This window comes from Lycorma delicatula, chromosome 7, assembly GCF_047948215.1.
Source record: "Lycorma delicatula isolate Av1 chromosome 7, ASM4794821v1, whole genome shotgun sequence".
NCBI lineage: Eukaryota > Metazoa > Arthropoda > Insecta > Hemiptera > Fulgoridae > Lycorma > Lycorma delicatula.
The window spans coordinates 130,444,029-130,462,266 of record NC_134461.1 but is presented as its reverse complement, the minus strand read 5'-3'; the positions used below and the strand labels follow the sequence as shown (position 1 = coordinate 130,462,266).

The 18,238-nt window shown below is 27.7% G+C and overlaps 1 protein-coding gene across 2 annotated transcripts in view; it reads left to right on the top strand.

The window, feature by feature from the left end:
• LOC142327738 (organic cation transporter protein-like) overlaps positions 1-18,238 on the top strand; it is a 458,452-nt gene that overhangs the window by 97,586 nt on the left and 342,628 nt on the right. The window lies entirely within an intron of this gene.

Sequence of the window (18,238 nt, the reverse complement as noted above, 5' to 3'; positions counted from 1 at the left end):
AATCGGTAAAGAAATTTTTTAAATAATACTGATTAAACAATAAAATAAATACCATTAATTTTCTGCATTCAGTTGTGTAAATTATTTTGTGCTCATACAGTTTGCATTAATGGTTTCTTAATTGTGATTTATTTTTTAGTTATTTTTTATATTTAACATCTTCCAAGTACTTGATTCACTATTATTTTTGTATGTTTATATTTAAATAAATAATATGGACTTTAATTATATCTACTGTTTATTTTATAATTAATAATGTATTTTGTGATGTCACTTTGATAAAGGTTTTATTACAGTTTCCTTGATCGATCCAGACAAATGCTTGGGTAATTCTTTTTTTATCTGTGGAGTAGCATGTTTACTTACCCCTTCCTTTCTGACACGGTTTATATACTGATCAGAATAAAGAATTTATTTATTTACAGCTGTTTACCAAATAAATTAAAGAATCTTTAGTGGAGTTTCTACCATTTGTTATTCCACCAAAGAAGGAGCTGCATAATTATAAAGATTGTTCAGAGATATTTTGAATTTCTACATAATTTGAATATGAGTAGCTGAAAAATTTGTTTTAGGATTTTTTAAAAATTTATCTCAGTTGTGATATTTGTAAAGTACTTTAGATAAAACCTATCAAAGCATACCGTTTACCTAGGTGAGATAGCAGTACTTGTTCTGTTTAAATTCTGCTAGCGAGTAACTGTCTTATAAAGAGTAGTACAGTCAAATTTTACTTTTAGTCATGTAACTCTTAGACATATGATTAGGCTGTCTAAGAGTTACACTCTTAGACAAGCCTAATATATCTTGGTGATTATACTAGAATCCCAAAATTATTGTAGTAAATACAATTTTTATTTGCTAGTAAAATAGATTTATATTTTTCACTGAAATGTTAAATTTTTTTATTTAACAATATTGATTTACAAACTGTAAATTCTTTTTATTTCATCAAAATAATAGATATTACATTCATTAAACAGCATAAAAAACTATTGCGATAATATTTTAAAATTATTAAACATTAAATGTCTAGCTTCCAAAAAATTCTCATTAATTTGAAAGTGAATGTTGAATATTAAATAATTTAAAAGTATACATAGTATGGGATTGAACAATTTTATAACAACACTGTAATTAATTATCCAAATTTAAAAATGAAAACAATCAAATAATATGTAGTATAAGAATTATCTTGATTTTCCTGAAAGTAACAATATACTATCTAATAAATAATTAAGTTAATAATGATGAAATAGTATTATAAATAAATCAGTTTTTTCTGATCGCTACATAATGCTACATTATATAGATCACATCAGAAATAGGTAGACATGCTATTCTACAGATAAAGAAAAGGAACTACCTTTGATTTGCCTGGAAAGGTCAAGGGAAACCGTGGTAAAATCTTGATAAGAGCAACATCACAAAATACACAATTAATTATAAAATAAATATATATATATATATATATATATATATATATATATATATATATGTATGATAAAGTCTGTATTAATTATTTATATTATAAACACTTGAAAAAAAAATAATGGTAAATTAAATCCATGAAGATAATATTGTAAATAATAATTCAGAAGGTGTTAATGAAACCGAGCACATATTGGTACGTATTGAAAATATGCAGAAAATTCAGTTTTCTGTTTTTTAAATTAGTATTATGTAAAAATTTATTGGTAGAATAATATTGTTTCTATAAAACAAAATCATTTAGTTGTATATTAAATAAATTGATGGGAAGATTTTTCAAATGTAATTTATTAAAAATGGCAACGGAACCATAAGACTTTTCATAGACCGAAGTATTGTGTTGAGGTATACAGAAACAGTTTTGTTGTTTAAGCTGGATGTTGTCATTTTTTTAACAATAACTGATTGTTCTCTTTAGCAAAGATTATACACTCTTAAATATAGACACAGTTTAATATGCAAACATTATTTTCACATCTAAATAAAATTATTTCATAATTTTTTGTACATTCCTGTTTATAAAAAAAAGAATTATAATTATACTTGAAGAAAAACAAAAAACTTAGAAACATTAGAAACAAAAATTTATAGAATGATCGTGATTACTTCAAAGGAAAACCCAAATAAAAAACCTAAAACCGATAACATAAATCTATTAATTTGAATATCTAAATAAGTACTAATTTAGATCGTATTAGTCGTTTAAGTATTTAAGTCGTATTAAAAATGATAATTATGATGTCAAATTAAAAAAGAAAAAAGTTAATTTAAAACTATATCAGTTGCTATACTCAGTTCTTGGCATAGTTCCATCAGTTTGTGAAATAGTAGAAATTGAAGTTCTTAGAGGTATAACTGGTACGTAAGTCAAGTAGTAAGTAAGAAAGAAGGTCATTGATGTAATTTTAAAATATCTGCCATCCTTAAACTTTATAGCAGTTGCAGAATTGCGCTGGCATTGATAGTTAATGTTAATTGCATAAAATGAATTAATATGAAGAATATTTTATTTGCTTATTAAAAAATAATTAGCTGATTGACAGGTGAACAGTTAGAGGTTTTAGAGTAATGAGAAGTTTGATATTTTGATCAAAATGGATAAAGAAACAAAAACTTAGACGTACACTAGTCTGTGCTATTGGCATACCATTACTTAAAATTGTAATAAAAAAAGAGAGAATAAAAAAAAATAATTTTCATTAATGCCTGCTAAGTTGAATATTTTTTATAACTATTTTTATACAGCTTAATATTATCTAATTTATTTATTTTTTAAATAATTAATATGGATTTTAGTCACGTGTATTTTTTATTGTTTATTATTGATGCTGCTTTAATCGTGGTTTTACTATGATTTCCTTGATCATCCACACAAATGTTTCTTTTTTTATTCATGGACTATCTTATCTACCCATTACTGATATGATCTGTATAATGTATTATTATATACTGATCAGAATAAAAGTTTCATTTATTCATAATATAAAAAATTTTACAAAATCTTTAAAAAGGTTTTTAACTGATGTTCTTCCGTTGAATAATCCCATTCCTCTATAAATATTTAATTATCTAATTACTTATTGTCTAAAATTGTAAATTTCACATATAATTAAATTTAGAACTCACCCTAAGCTTGCTACCGACTCACTGGGTCAGGGTTTTTTAAAAAAAATAATTTTTGATTTTTCTATATTACATTTTCTTAAAACAAAATAAGCGTTAATTAACATAATAGAAAATAATCGACTTCTCTTTTGCAAACATTCTGTTACCTCAAATTGAGAATAAGTTTAAAGAAGTATATATTTCTTTATTTACCTTTTTGTAGATTCTGCCAGATCTGTGGTACTATCTATTTTTTCATTAATATTATTGTTCTGTTCATTATCTTCCTCTTTAATATTCCCTTCTGTTTGTTTTTGAACCAGGTTTGGTATCAATAGTTGTGGAAAAATTGATGCTGCTGTTGCTATTTGTGGATTTGGTGATGTTGACTTTTCTGTCGGTTGATTTAATAAATTTTCACCTGATTTTTCATGCGATTCAATTGTTATTGAATTTTCTGTTGTGTTTAAATTTGTGAGTTCATTAATATTATTGCTTTTTTTACTTGTACAATTTTTTTGTTTTAAACTGAATTGATTTGCATCATTATTACATTCTTCATTTTTATAACTTGATAATTTTTGTGCACTTTGTGGTGTTTGAAATGGTCTTGTTATTAATCCCCACATATTTAATGTTCTTTTTGTTAAATTAACTGTATTGTTAGGGTTATTCATGTTTAATGAACTGTGCGAATGGCTTATTGTAGAATTAAGGCTGTTTATATTGTTTGGTTTTATTTGTTTATCATCATTATTTTGTGTATTATCTCTGTCTGTTAATATCGATTCTTCTTTAATTCCATTTATATAAATTGAATGTAAAACATTTAGACCATGATTTTTATCTACGATAGGGTTTTCTTCTGCAGAAGGTTTATTGATTGTTAATAAAAATGGTTTTTGGTTATTATTAACATCTGTTGAGGGTTTTATAAATTGTACCAGTTCTTCGGGAGTACGAGGTGGTTTTTTAATTATATTGTTTTCAGGCTTGTGTAATATGTCATTAAGTTTTTCTGGTGTGATTTGTATAAATACTGGATGCTCGTAATCAGGTTTATCATAATTTGGTGTTGGTTTTTGTACAAGAATAATAGTTGGTTTGTTATTACATGAATTTTTCAGTTTATTACTTTCAGATAAATGTTTTAGCTCAGGTTTATGATGAATTTGATTGTTTTCAGGTTTTTGTGGGTTTGAATCATGATTTATAGGTTTTGGTATATATATTGATGGTTTATTTTGAGGCTTTTGATCAATTTGTACGAAGACTGGCTGATATTGGGATGTATCTAAATCCTTTTGATCATCCGGTTCAATATGTGAAACGTAATATGTTTCCATATGATTTTCATCTTGCGATTCGTGGTTTGGTTTTATCACATAATAATTACTATAATTTGGCTTTTCTTCATGTTTTTGATTATGTTCGGAAGTAGGTTTATGGAAATGTATCGGATGTAAATGAGGTTTATGTATTACAATCTCTTGAAAAACTGGTATCGGTAAATGTATTGTATGTGATGGTTTGTGTCCCTGATGAGGTGGTTTGTGTACAGGATGAGGTGGTTTGTGTACAGGATGAGGTGGTTTGTGTACAGGATGAGGAGGTTTATGTTCATGGTTAAATGGTTTGTGTAGATGAAGATGTGAAAGTATTTCTTTAATGATATTGTGTGACTTTGCTTTTTCACTTTCACTATCTGTATTTTCTTTTTTGTTGATATTATAATTATTATTACTTTGACTACTCTGGATTGTTGCTGTACCAAATATTGCCTCTAATAAACCGTTTTGGCTTTCTGCATATACTGTTGTTAATATTAAACAGAAGAAAATTGTACACTGAAACAAAATGAAAAATATAATTGTAATAAATCAGTGCTGATAAAACTAATCAAGTATTTATTAATGTTTTACTGTTGTATGTTTTTCTTTTATTACTAGAATAGTATATAATAAATAAATTATTGATATAAATAAATTAATGATAGCACTGGAACTAGAAATTCAATTCCTGATTTCTGTGGCAGGGTGGTAGCACCTCAGCCTTTAATTTGAAAATCCCAAGTTTGAGTACCGGTCAGGCATTGCAGTTTTCATAGCTGTAAAATTTTCATTTCATATTCCCATGCACAAGCTTTGAAACTTTATGGTGAATTAATCATTAACTAATTAACTAATAAGTTCTCAAGTATTTTTTGTTAGAGAACTTCAGTAATTTTTTAACACATTTTATTAAAGATTAATTATTTAAATTTCTTGAATGGTAATGCTTCACATTGTTGTCTGGATTATTTATATACATGTGCATATATATAGTAACTTTTCAACAGTTAAAATAGGAAAGTGAAATTACATGATCTATCTCAAAACTATCTTTTTCTTTGGTACAAGACCATCACAACCAAAGTTCTCATTGGAAAACAATAAAAAATTTGTAATGGAAAGAATAGGATTGTAACGACATCATTATAAAGTGCACTGATTAAACAATAGATTTTGGCATAAAAAAATTTTGGGCTATGGCAAACCTAACCAAATGTTGACAAATTTAATGTTTTTGAGGTAGTTTTAAAAGTGGTCTACAGTATCTCTTAAGGAACCATCAACAAAGAAATGCTAAAAGATAAAATTTTTTGCTCTTACCTCAAAACAATCTATTCATTGATATGACATCGCCCTTCCTCAAGCCTCCACAGAGGAGAAGTTCAAGAATTTTAAGTGAGAATAGGTTTGTGTCAAACCACTTAAAAGATCATTGAAAAACAACAAATTTAATGTAAAAAACTTAAGCTTAAGAGTAGTTTTAAAAGTGACCTGCAGTACACTCCAAGCAATGATGCTGAAAAATAGATCATTTTGAAATAGGACCATTTGTTTAATTTTATTTTTAATGTTTCACGGCGAGTACTTATTTAAGAGGTACTACAGATTGCTTTTGAAGATACAAGCAGCTGTGAAACATGCTAGGCAAAGATACCCTAATTTCCTGAAGAATTATGGGTAAGATAAGATAGGCAACCATTACTTGGATTTGGGATTGGCATTTGGAAAATTTGTTTTAGATGGGTTTCTCTCATTTCACTCTCTGCTGGCAGTCTATCATCCTTTTCTCACTATCCATCCATTGACATTTTCTTTGAGCCCTTCTTTCCTAGTGTATTAAATGGATTTTAGGTAGAACTTAAAATGTGTTAATATTAAATTTTATTATTTTTTTAATTTATTCGGAAAAAATGATGATATAAACTTGATTTTTGGTGTGTGTGTGTGTGTGTGTATGTGTGCGTGTGCGTGCGAGATCTTCATGTAAATATCTAAATACCATTTTCCAGATATTTTGAATTTCGATCGTGAAAGGTGAGGAAAGGTGGAAGAATAATTGCAAATTTTTCCCGTTAACAATTACATTAAACAAGATGCTCACACAATTTGGAATTGCAAATACTCTTTATGTAAATATGTAAAAACCATTTTCAGGGTTTTTTGAAATTCAATTTTTTTAAGGAGTGCAACGGTGTATGGCACAGTGGCTCAACCAACCCTGCCTTTGTTACTGTATTTACAATGCAACTGGCTGCACCTGCCTCTGGTTACTTAACTAAAATCATAAAATAAAAAAAAAGGTAATGAAGTGTGGTCATGTCTTATAGTGGTGTTTGTCAAGTAATATTATGCAAATTACATTTTTACTCAAACCTGGTGTAAAAATATATTTCTCTGTAAGAAGGTTGGGTAACCAGTATATGTCTTTCTTTTCTGTTTAGCCTCTGGAACTACTGTAAGGTATTACTTCAGAGGATGATATGTATGAATGTATGAATGACGTGTAGTTTTGTAACCACACATCTCAGAAATGGTCGACCAGAGACTACAAGACTGCACTTCATTTACACTCATACATATCAAACTCATTTATCCTCTGAAGTAATCCTGACGGTGGTTCTGGAGGCTAAACAGAAAAAAAAGTTGATATGTTGGAACCATCTATAACTATTATTTTTAATATGGAAGCTGACTATTTTGAAACCCGCATTTTTCAGATCACTCAAAGTTTCAAGTCCTGTACGACCAAACTGTTGGTCTGAAGAAATTACATTACATTAATAGTTTTTATAAATTGAACAGGCTTTAATTTTTATTTGTCATGAGTTTAATGAACATAGGAGGTTCATGCATATTGGAGGTGCATGGGGCAGAGCCGCCCCTGGCTATACGGGAAGGGCAAGTGAAGCGAGCCCTGACCAGCTAGTATAAATATAATATTTTGTGACAAAAATTGTTAGCAAAATTATTTTATAATAATGTCATGTTTTTTAATTGAACAATTTTTTGTGTTATTATTATTGTTATTCACATATGAGAATGTGAATGTTTCAACATGGTAGCTTAAACCTCTTGCTTAACTCTATTTATTTCTGTTTTTCACTATCTTAGCTATATTTGTATTTATATTAAATAAAAAATTATAATTTTACTCATTTATCTTGGGGTGTGCTTCCTTTTTTTTTTAACTGTTAAACTAACTTTATTAGGTGAAAGCAATAAAACTATGTTACTCCATCCTTTGCTGTTAATTTTCTTTCTTTTAATTATGAGTTGTTACTCTGCTTCTCCCTTGGTGTTTTAATTATGAATACTTTATTACGTAACTTAGTGTAACTTTAAAAACTTTCCTTATTTTAACTAATTAAATTAATGTATGATTCAGACATGCATGTATGTAGGAATTTTAACAAGAGAGATTAAATAACATTATGTGTGAAGATTACAGTGTGAAATGAAAATTAGATATAAGTAATGAATAAATTATACATTACACTAATTAATCTCTATTATAAAAATGGATTTTACAAAAACCACTCTAATCCATTTTTAAAAAAAAAAAACTTTTATAAAAAAAAACTATTTATGTATGTGCAATCTTTGCAAAAATAATAGTCAATTATTTTTAAAGAATAACAAAAGCTATCAACCAGACAACAGGACTATTTTCTTCTAGCTCAACAAAATACTTATGCTTTTAATGAATTTGGCATTGGCATTTTTAATAAATTACCCAACAATTAAAACAAACCTTCCCACCAAATTGTTTAAAATAAATGCATTTAAATTATTTTCTTTTACATAAACAATAATGCTTTGTTGATGAGTTTTTAAATATTACCAGTAATTCATCATATGAAACTAACAAAGAAAATACTGTAAAATTTCTATTTTTCTTTCTTTTTTTTTTAATGGCTTCCTGTGGTGAATTAAGATGAATCAAAAAATAAAACTAATCTGCTAATATCTGAAAATACAATTAATTAAATTACAATTAAGGGAGAGAGAAGAATTCTTCAGTAGAATAGAAACATTTTTGAATAAAATAACTTTTTAACCTTTCATTAAAAATGTTTGTGCCATAACTGATACCAATACTGGTGTGGTAATTTCTCAATGAACCTTTGCTCTAAATAGAATGATTAACATTCAAAAAATTTTATTCTATGGAAACACAGCAACAACGACAATAGGAAATTTCAGTTAATAATACCAAGTTGATTGATTGTTTTTCATAAAAACCTTTACTTGGTGTGTTTATTTTATAAATGTGTATTTTACTATCATTCGTTTTCTGCCTTTTGGTAAATCCTCACTTCACAGTCCTCTGTGCTTCATGATTCTTTGCTATTCTCTTAATGTTATCATATCTTCCTCTGACCTTAATTGAATCTATCATCTGGTACCCCCTTTTTTCTCCACCTACCATTCCATCAACTGCAGTCTTCACAGACATTCTCTTCTGTACCAGTATCGTAGATGATTCATCTTATAATATTTTTAAGCGTTTGTCTTTCTTCCCTATTCCTTTGGAGTATTTCATTTCTTTCTTTATTCTATCATCTTACATCTTCCATTTTTCTCCATATCCACATTTTCAAGTGTTTCTGATCTTTCATCTTGCTTCATTAGTGTCCATCTTTCAACGTTACTCATTGGTACAGTTCATATACAGCACTTGACTACTTTCTTCCTTAATTTTTTTTTAATAAACCACTTTTCCTGTTAAAATCATTTTTTTCACCATTGTTATTCATACCTCTATTGAACAACTTATATTTTCAGTCTATGCTTCCTAGGTAATTGAATCATTCTACTTACTCTACCTTCTCACCATACAATCTAATATTTGCAATTTCCTTCGATTATCATTCTCTTGTTCATACTTTTATTATTATTCCATACTTTTCACGCTTTTTGTCAAGATGTTCAAGCATCTTGGTTATTTCCTTTTTATTATGCGCTAGCAGAACGATATCATCAGGATAGCTGACATGCCACTCTCTGTCCACTTATACGCACTCCTTTCACCCCATCAAAATAATTTCTAATTATTACAGTAACAATTGTGAGAAATGTGTAATTGTTATTGCCTAATGTTTATTATTACGAATGTAACTATTGCTACATTTATGGTGTGAGAAATTTCAAAACTTCTATATTTTGGTGTAGTTTCTTACCTTTCATTACTATCTGAATCTGGTTCTATAGTATTTTTAAAATATTTTTGTAAGGGTGTTGTTACTACTATTCTGTTTTAATAAGTACTATTTCAATACAGTGGTATACAATATTTAGATTAATTATAACGGTTTCTATACCTGATCAAAGGCAAAATAGCGAACTGCTCTGATTTGTGATAATTTCTCTGTTGGTTAATTGGCTTTCTAATCTTCCATTTTCTTTTTCTTCATCTCTTATTACTCGTACTTGGATCGGTACAATGGATGTTTTATCATTCCGGTTCAAGGTTCATTTTGACACCTCATTAATAGTTGACAGCATAACTGTTTCTTTAGTCAGCCTCACTTAGATAAAGCTGTCTCTGTCAGACTGTTTCCTTAAATGATTGTCTCAGGATGTCATTCTAGTGATTGAGGTTCCTATCAAGTAAAATTGAATCTCATACTACTAAAATCTAAATTTAAAGTCCTTATGACAGGATTTTATGTTATGTAATATTTTCTTGTTTCTGATGATTCCTTTTGATTATTTTAGAAACCGTTGCAAAATTCTCATCAGTAAATAAAGATTCCAAATTGTGATCATTGATTGTGGTTTTTATAAATTTTGACAACAATAATTAACTAATCTCAGTTGATGCGCACGTAGGGATGGATTTCTGGAAGGCACCTGATTTCTTGGTTACCTACAAAATTATTTTCCAGTTCTCTATCCTCCCCACTACTATAAGCAATGTCAAAGCTAGGTAGCTTTGATATAACTACTGCCCATCTAAATGTTTATACTTTTTAAATTCTTGAAAATTTTTAGTGTTTCATGTAATGTTCTAATTTCTTTGACTTCATCAAAGACTTTCTGAATTTTGCAAAATGTAATTTTTATGTTAGTTTGGTAATAAACCATTTAACAAAATAAAAAAGATTAATTTTTGAAGTAGAATTAACGTTAGCTACATGAATTTCAGAAAATTATTTTATTTTTTTAGTATGTCATGTTAAGTACCAAAACTGAAATGTTATAGGTTATAGATTATCTGATATGAATAATGAGACATTTCTAGAAAAAATTTAGCTATTCTCAGAAATGACAATTACAATTTGCCGTGTTCCATTTTGTATTAATTATATATCAAGTTTTGATTTTCATATCGTGAACAAAAAATGTACATTTTGTTACAGTTTATGAGTTATTTTTTTATTTAGTAGTTTTACAAGCTACTAATATATGCTTATTTACACATAGTTCAGTTTTACGATCAGTTTTTAAACACAGTAAATTTTATATATCACTTTGTTCCCTTTTATTTAAAAAAGGGTGATTATATGAAAAAAAAAAATTTGTTTGTGTTTAAATCAATCCCTTTTTTTATTATTATTGTTATACTTCATACACAATAAGTATTTTTTCTCAGAATAATTATATGTGAATAATAATTTTTGTTTTTAAACATAACATGACCCATTAGTTAACATCTATTTACTTTCTCTTTTTGTATGGTTCCATACTAAAGTATCTTTTTAGAGTTTGTTTCATTTAATGTTCTGATTGTTTTAACGTCATCAAAGAGCTTATTAGCTGTCTGGAGCTCTTTCTAAATTTAGCTCCTGATATTATTACTCTCCTAATATTGTCTCTTTAATGTTATGATGCAGATGTATTTAATGTGAATTTTTAATTATTAATTGAGACAGAAAGCACTCGCTACGCTTGAAGTGATTTGTGGGATTAAAATTGAACATAGAAATAAGTTATTCAAAGTGGATAATTTAAAATAATTTGATAACATATTTTCTTTATTTTATCATTTATTAATATCATTTTTACTTATGCAATATTTAAGTTTACATTCTGATATCATGTACCATATGTGTATGCACAAGCAAGATAATTATTATCATGAGTAAATAAATTAATACATTTTTTTTTATTCTCATCAGTACATAATAACTTATAAAGATTGCTGCATTAGGAATGGGCAGGTAGAGTTCATCATGGAGAACAAGGAAATAACATTTATCTGGGTGGATCGAAGAAAACTATGATAAAATCTTAATCTGAGAATACACAATCAATTATAAGATAAAAATTAGATATGGTTATATTAATTATTTAAAATATGAACACGTGAAATTATCTTAGGTACATGATGATACTAATTTTAAAAATAACTGCAAATAATTCAAAATTCAGATGGTAGCAGAAAATTCAGGTTTTATTTTTTTAAATCTGTAATTCTTATTAATTAAAAATTTTTAGACACAGTAATATTGATTATATAAGGTATAATCTTTTAATTGTATTTAAAAAAAAATTGTAAGAAGATTTTTAAGTGGTTCTGTAATTTATTAAACATGATAATGGAATCACAATAAGACCCTTTCTTGTAAGCTGAAGTGCTGTGATATATTACACAAAAATAGTTTTCATGTCTGTGATAGAAGTGAATATAGTTATCTTTTTAAAAATAAGTGGCTGTTTTTTTTTTTTTTAGCAGAGATTATACATTTGTAAGTCTAAACTCAAGTATAAGTTAACATTTTTAATTTTCTGAATATCATCCTACTTAATTTATACTTATGGGCACCAGACAGCGAATTTTTGTGTTTTAATAATTTTGACTTTTTGAGGGAGCAGCAAGAGATTGTATTGTACACTATATGGGAATATATGTAAGCGTAATAAATTTTTATCAATGATGACTAGTTTCATGTTTTATTAAGGCGTTTCAAAACAAAAAGGTTTGATCGTGTTGCAAATGAAATCGATGTAATTATCCCAAGAGAGATTTTTGGCTATCCAAATTATAATTTTCTGTGGTAGTAATTTAATGAAATCTATCTTGTATTAAATACTGTACAACTATAAAGAAAATGGTTAGAGATGAGTTAAATATGGATTTTTAAAAATACAGAAAAGTACAAATGACAGTGTATACATTTGTGCAATATGCTGAACAAAAACACAATGTATGAAGAGCTTTCATTTCTCTTATTGTTGCTGTTTTAAACTACACGTTTTCTTTATATACTGTTGTTTAATTTTTTGAACTATTAAAGCTTTCAGCTTTGGAGATTTTTACTCAAAATAAAATAATGAATGTTGAAGAGACATTGTTATGAAAAACTACATATCTATTTTTTTTTTCATCTTGAAATATCACTTAAAAGTGTACTCGTATAAAATATTATTTATCTAGAGTTTTCTAAATATTACAGAAATATTACTATGATTAATTTTTTCTTAGTCTTAACACTTATTTTACAAGTTATGTTGTATTATATGAAACCGATCAATAGTAATGTAAAGTAGCAAAAATGATCTTACTAATAATAATAAATGTTTTTGAATCGTATGAAACCATCATCAGCTATTAAAATGCATTTGTAATACATTACCATTGTCAATGTAAAACTGCGTGATTAGAAGTTATAAATGTTAATGAAATTATAACAGGTTTACCAACATTTAGAGTTGCTTTGAAAAAAATTGACATAAAGCATTAGCATTCACTAATAATATTATCATTAATATTATTATTATATTAAGGTAAATACATGATTAATTATAAATAGTACTGGAAATATTTCAAAATTCAGAAAAAAACATTTACATTGTATTTATAGATAGAATATAATATTATAATAATAAAATTTGTTAATAATGTAAGTTTTAATTAATGCACTACCAAATGTTGTAATTAAGACAATTTATAGATCAGGTGGGGTCGTTTGATCATTTTCACTCTTCATTTTTTAATTGTAAAATTTTGTGTTATATTTTTTATTCATTATTGCAGTTTTTGTTTATGATGTTAAAATTTTCTTTATTAAAAAATACCTTACTTAAAAGTTCGTTCATATTTCTTTTTGTAGAGGTATGTGTGTATGTGAGAGGCCTATAAACTGGCCTTCTCCTGTCAACTATGCACATTTATGATAGATACTGAGTGATCTCTTTAAAATATTATTTGCTGCAGTATCTCCAAATTATGACTTAATTAATGAGTACTTTAAGTAGATTTTGATATGGTTATTTATCTTTTGATAACTTCCTTGTATCTAGTCCACTTTCTGTATCCCAGTTAAAAATCTGAGACCCTTACAGCTCCCACTTCTTTTCCTTTTTATAGTACCCATTTACTCTTTCTGATTTCTCTTTTATGTTTCTTCTACTTATCCTACTAGTATTCTTTTATGCAATTCTTCTTCTTTCATGATATTTCTTATACAGTTAGTTTTCTCTATTCCAAACGATTTTCGTTTATTTTACTCATTACGTTTTCGTTTTTCTCTTTGTTGATCTAATCTTCTTCTTCAATGTCCTCCTTGCCCGTTTCAAATGTATATATCTTTTCTTTCTCCCTTTTTTCTTAGTATCTGTATTTAACATCCATACAGAGATACAATCCAAACATAGCAATTCAAAAGTAGTCATTACTCCATTTTAAGACATAATAACCATTTTTTCTGCTAACTTGTTCCTTCATGATTGATACTGTTGTTTTTAATGTTTACAATATTTTTAAACTGTGTAACTAAGTTCCTATACTATTTTACTTGTTGAATATTTTCTTGTTTTTCTGACATTCATTTTCATGCCTTGTTGGTTGCTAATTTTGACAATATTGGTAGAATATCATGAACTTTAGCAAATCAATGTTGTAGCTCAACTAAAATATCAGTTCAGGAAAAAGAGATATGGCTACCTTCAGGTCCACATTAGATAATGCTATCACAGATATCTTGATTTTCATTCTCTGATAAAAACGACAGAAAAGGACAAATCTTTTTTCCTAAAAAATTTAAACTTCTATTTACAAAGGTTTAATTCAGCCATAGTTGATCAAAGTGTAATACTTAAACTACTACAGGTGTTCAACTTAAAAGAGCTCCCCACCGCTCAATAGTTTGTACTAAATGCGTATTTTTGTTATAATGCATATATTGATGTGAGATGGGTAAAATAATGTGGAAAGTGTTGGTATGAATGGATCTGGAGTGGGGAGGACTGTTTACTGCCTTCATATTTTAAAATTGCCAGTCTATGTCGAGCATTGGCTTTCTATACAAGGTTGTGTAATAGTTGGTTGTTATTTGTTAAAATACGAATAACTGTTGAAGAACGTGTATTCATGATGAAGACTTATTTAAAGAGATGAAATCTCATTTTGAGTGTTTGTGAAAGTTCAGAGAGAAATTTGAGAAGGAAGCACTTGTGAAAAGTGTTATCAGGATTTAGTTAAAAAATCTCATGAAGCAGGTTCGTTGTTAGACCAGAAATGTGCCTGACATAGGTCAGGCATACACTAAAGCGGCAGTTGCAAGATCTACTCATAAAACAGGGTAGACACTAAACCGGGAAAAGAACATTTTACCAGGTTCAGCCCATACTGCAATGAGGAGAATGCTGAAACGTTATCTATGTCAAATGCAGCTTTTCCATGAGCTAATTAATGTTGTTGATTATGCTAAAATGGTCCACTACTGCCAATGGTTGAAGAACTTCATTAGAGCAAAATTGGCATTTCAGATCAGGTATTTTTTTCATAGATGAAACCTGGTTTCACCTTGGTGGGTATGTTATTAGTCAGAACTGCTGGACCTGGGGTATTGAAAACCCACACATTTTTTTTGAACCTCCCCTTCATCCACAAATGTATTACGTGTAGTTTCAAAGCGACAAATATTAGAACCCTTTTTTTTTTTTAAAAACTTTGGATGCTTGTTGTCTCCCAAGAAATTATCCAACAGAATTTAGGCTTATTGCAAGAGGATAAGTGTGACTGCTGGTTGCAACAGGACAGCATCACTTCCAATACAGCTCACTCTACTTTGGAGATGTTACAGGATTTTTTCGGTGGACGAATCTAAAGGATTCTGGCCACCAAGATCCCCTGGTAGGATTAGTCCAGACTTCTTTCTGTGGAAGGTTACTTAAAACAAATTGTTTATAGGGTCAATACACACACTCAGCAGGAATTGAAGACAAACATTACCAATGCCATCCAGGAAATAGACAGGATATTGCTAACGAGTGTAGGCAGGAACATGGTCAAATGTGTTGACAAGCGCATATAAGTGGATGGACATCATTTTTAGCACCTTCTGTAAATTATTATGTAAGTGCCTATAAACTATTGTTTATAGACTAAATTAAGTGATGGGGACCTCTTTTAAATTAGATACTGTGTAGTTAAGATTTAATTTTTTTAAATTGTACTATTTTATTTATTTAAACACTATTAACTAACTGACGCTCAGTAATAGTTACTATGATGGATGATAGTGAATTTTGATATGTAGTAAAAATGCCATGTTTGACTGGGACTTAAACCAGAAGCCTCTAGAAAAAAGACAGAAATGCTACTTAGCCATGGAGATTGGCAGAATGATGAATCTTATCTGAAAAGTATATTCACATGTTAAACAAATGTAGATTATGTATTAGACATTAAAGTGAAAATAAAAAATAAATTTTTTTTTATTTTTGCTTTTTGGCTTGTCTACTGTCCTTTTTGCCTATTTTCCATGGATAAAAAGATTTTAAATAGTTCTTTTTAATGTGTTATACTGTATATTAAGAGATTTCTTTTTTCCATGTAAGTTCTCTTTTCATACTTTGTTTTGATGTCTTCTATATTTTTTCATCCTTTGTAATTTTATCAGTTAACTGACAAATTAAGCAATTATTTTTAAATAATGTTTTTATGTTTTAATAATTAACTCACAATAATCATCACATTGTTTGATTCTTATTTATTGAAAAACTTTATGTCTGTACTAATGAATGAAATGTTCAATTTCAGTTTATACTTTTTATTATTCCTTTGAAGTCACCCTGTTGTAAGTACTTTTAGCATATCCAAAATTATATCTCTGGTAGTAAGTATTTCCTTAATGTATGATGGTAATAGATATTTTATCTCCCGTTCAATTTCGGATAACTTTTTGGCATTTTTTTGTGTATAATTTTTTCCGTCCAAAATCTTCTTCTAAAATATTAGTTAAATCATGACTGAGGTGATGGTAATAAAACAATATTACAGTCAATCGGAATATTGTCTTTTACTAAATTAAATATTGTTTACAATTGAGTTTGAGGATAAGTACCTCAGTAATTAACTTCCACATTTCCTTTAAGCATAGCTGTACCTGTTCAGTTTAACTTTTGTCTTTAAAAGATTTTTAGATACTTTATTTGAAAGATCTATTTGTAAATCTGAGTAGAGTTCTTGATTCCAAAGGACTTAATTTGATTGAATATACTTGTGATATATATCAGTGTATATAATGCGTACACGATTGTATGCATTGGTAATGCGCATCATATATTTATTTTATTTTTCAGATAGAGAGTGTTAATGTTATGGAAACAGTCTTAATCTTTTTCAACAGTTAAAAATAGAAAAATGAAATTTTGGAAATGTCCCTTCATTAAAAACAATTTACTTATTGGTATGAGACCACCAGACCTCCAAGCACCTGGAGAGATAACTCAAATTGTTTATATTTGTAGATGTAGACGTGGTTATTGTAGATGTCTTGTAATTAAAAGTTTTGGAAGAAATATTGTTTAAAGTTTATTCTTTAATTTTAATTATAAAAAAAAATTATGTCTAAGTGTGTGTAATTGGATTTTTTTATATATTACCATACATTGAAAGAAATTGATATTTTTAAGCTTTAAAACTACGCTATAAATATTCACAAACTTAATGTGTAGTTTGTACATGGATATGAATAAAAAATTGTTATCGGTAGCTTTATACGATTAAATTTATATTCTTGTCATCTTATAACTTACGTAAATTCTTGGCATCCAGTTTTTAGGTGTAGAAAAATTGCTATACGATATGTATTTATATAGTAAATCGTTTATATGAATTCATATCTTTAATTTTAGCACAATGAATCCATTTTATTATATATTTTGCGTTATTAGTCACGTATCGTACACTCTCTTGTATGGAATTTTGATTATATTTTTCCTTTATTGGTACTACTTACCGTTTTTGATTCACGAGAAGTTATAATTTAAAAAAAAAGATTTATTGCAAGTAGATTGTTTATAAAGAAGTTAATATTTATTTTCATTACTTTTCTAATCGTTTAAAATTTACAATTCTTGTTTTATAAATGTCCGCTAAAGATTTATCTTATTTTTATTTATTTACCTTCGAGCTGAATTATTTTATAATAAAATTTAAAAATTACATTAAAACTATTGTTATCATATAAAGGAAAAAATTTCAGTCGAGTTAACAATTACTTGTCATTGGTGGAGCGGGAGTATTAGAAAAAGTAAACGATGATGTACGGATCGTTTAATTGTGTATACACTTTGTAACGTATTGGATGAAAAAGTGACTGGAAGAAATCAAGAAGGAGAAATGAATTGTCTCAGAAAATAACTCAAAATAATAAAATTATTACAAATATCATGTGAATGATAGATAATAAAGCAAATATTCTTTTCTTATAATTCTTCAAGGAAATATTCGATGATAAAACCACGTTAAGAGAATCAACCGAGAAAGTTCATCGTGAGTAAAAATGAAGAAATCCCAGAAAATTTTCAGGGATGGAAAGAAGTGTTTGAGATTTTCCATGTTCTTGTAAAGAAAATTA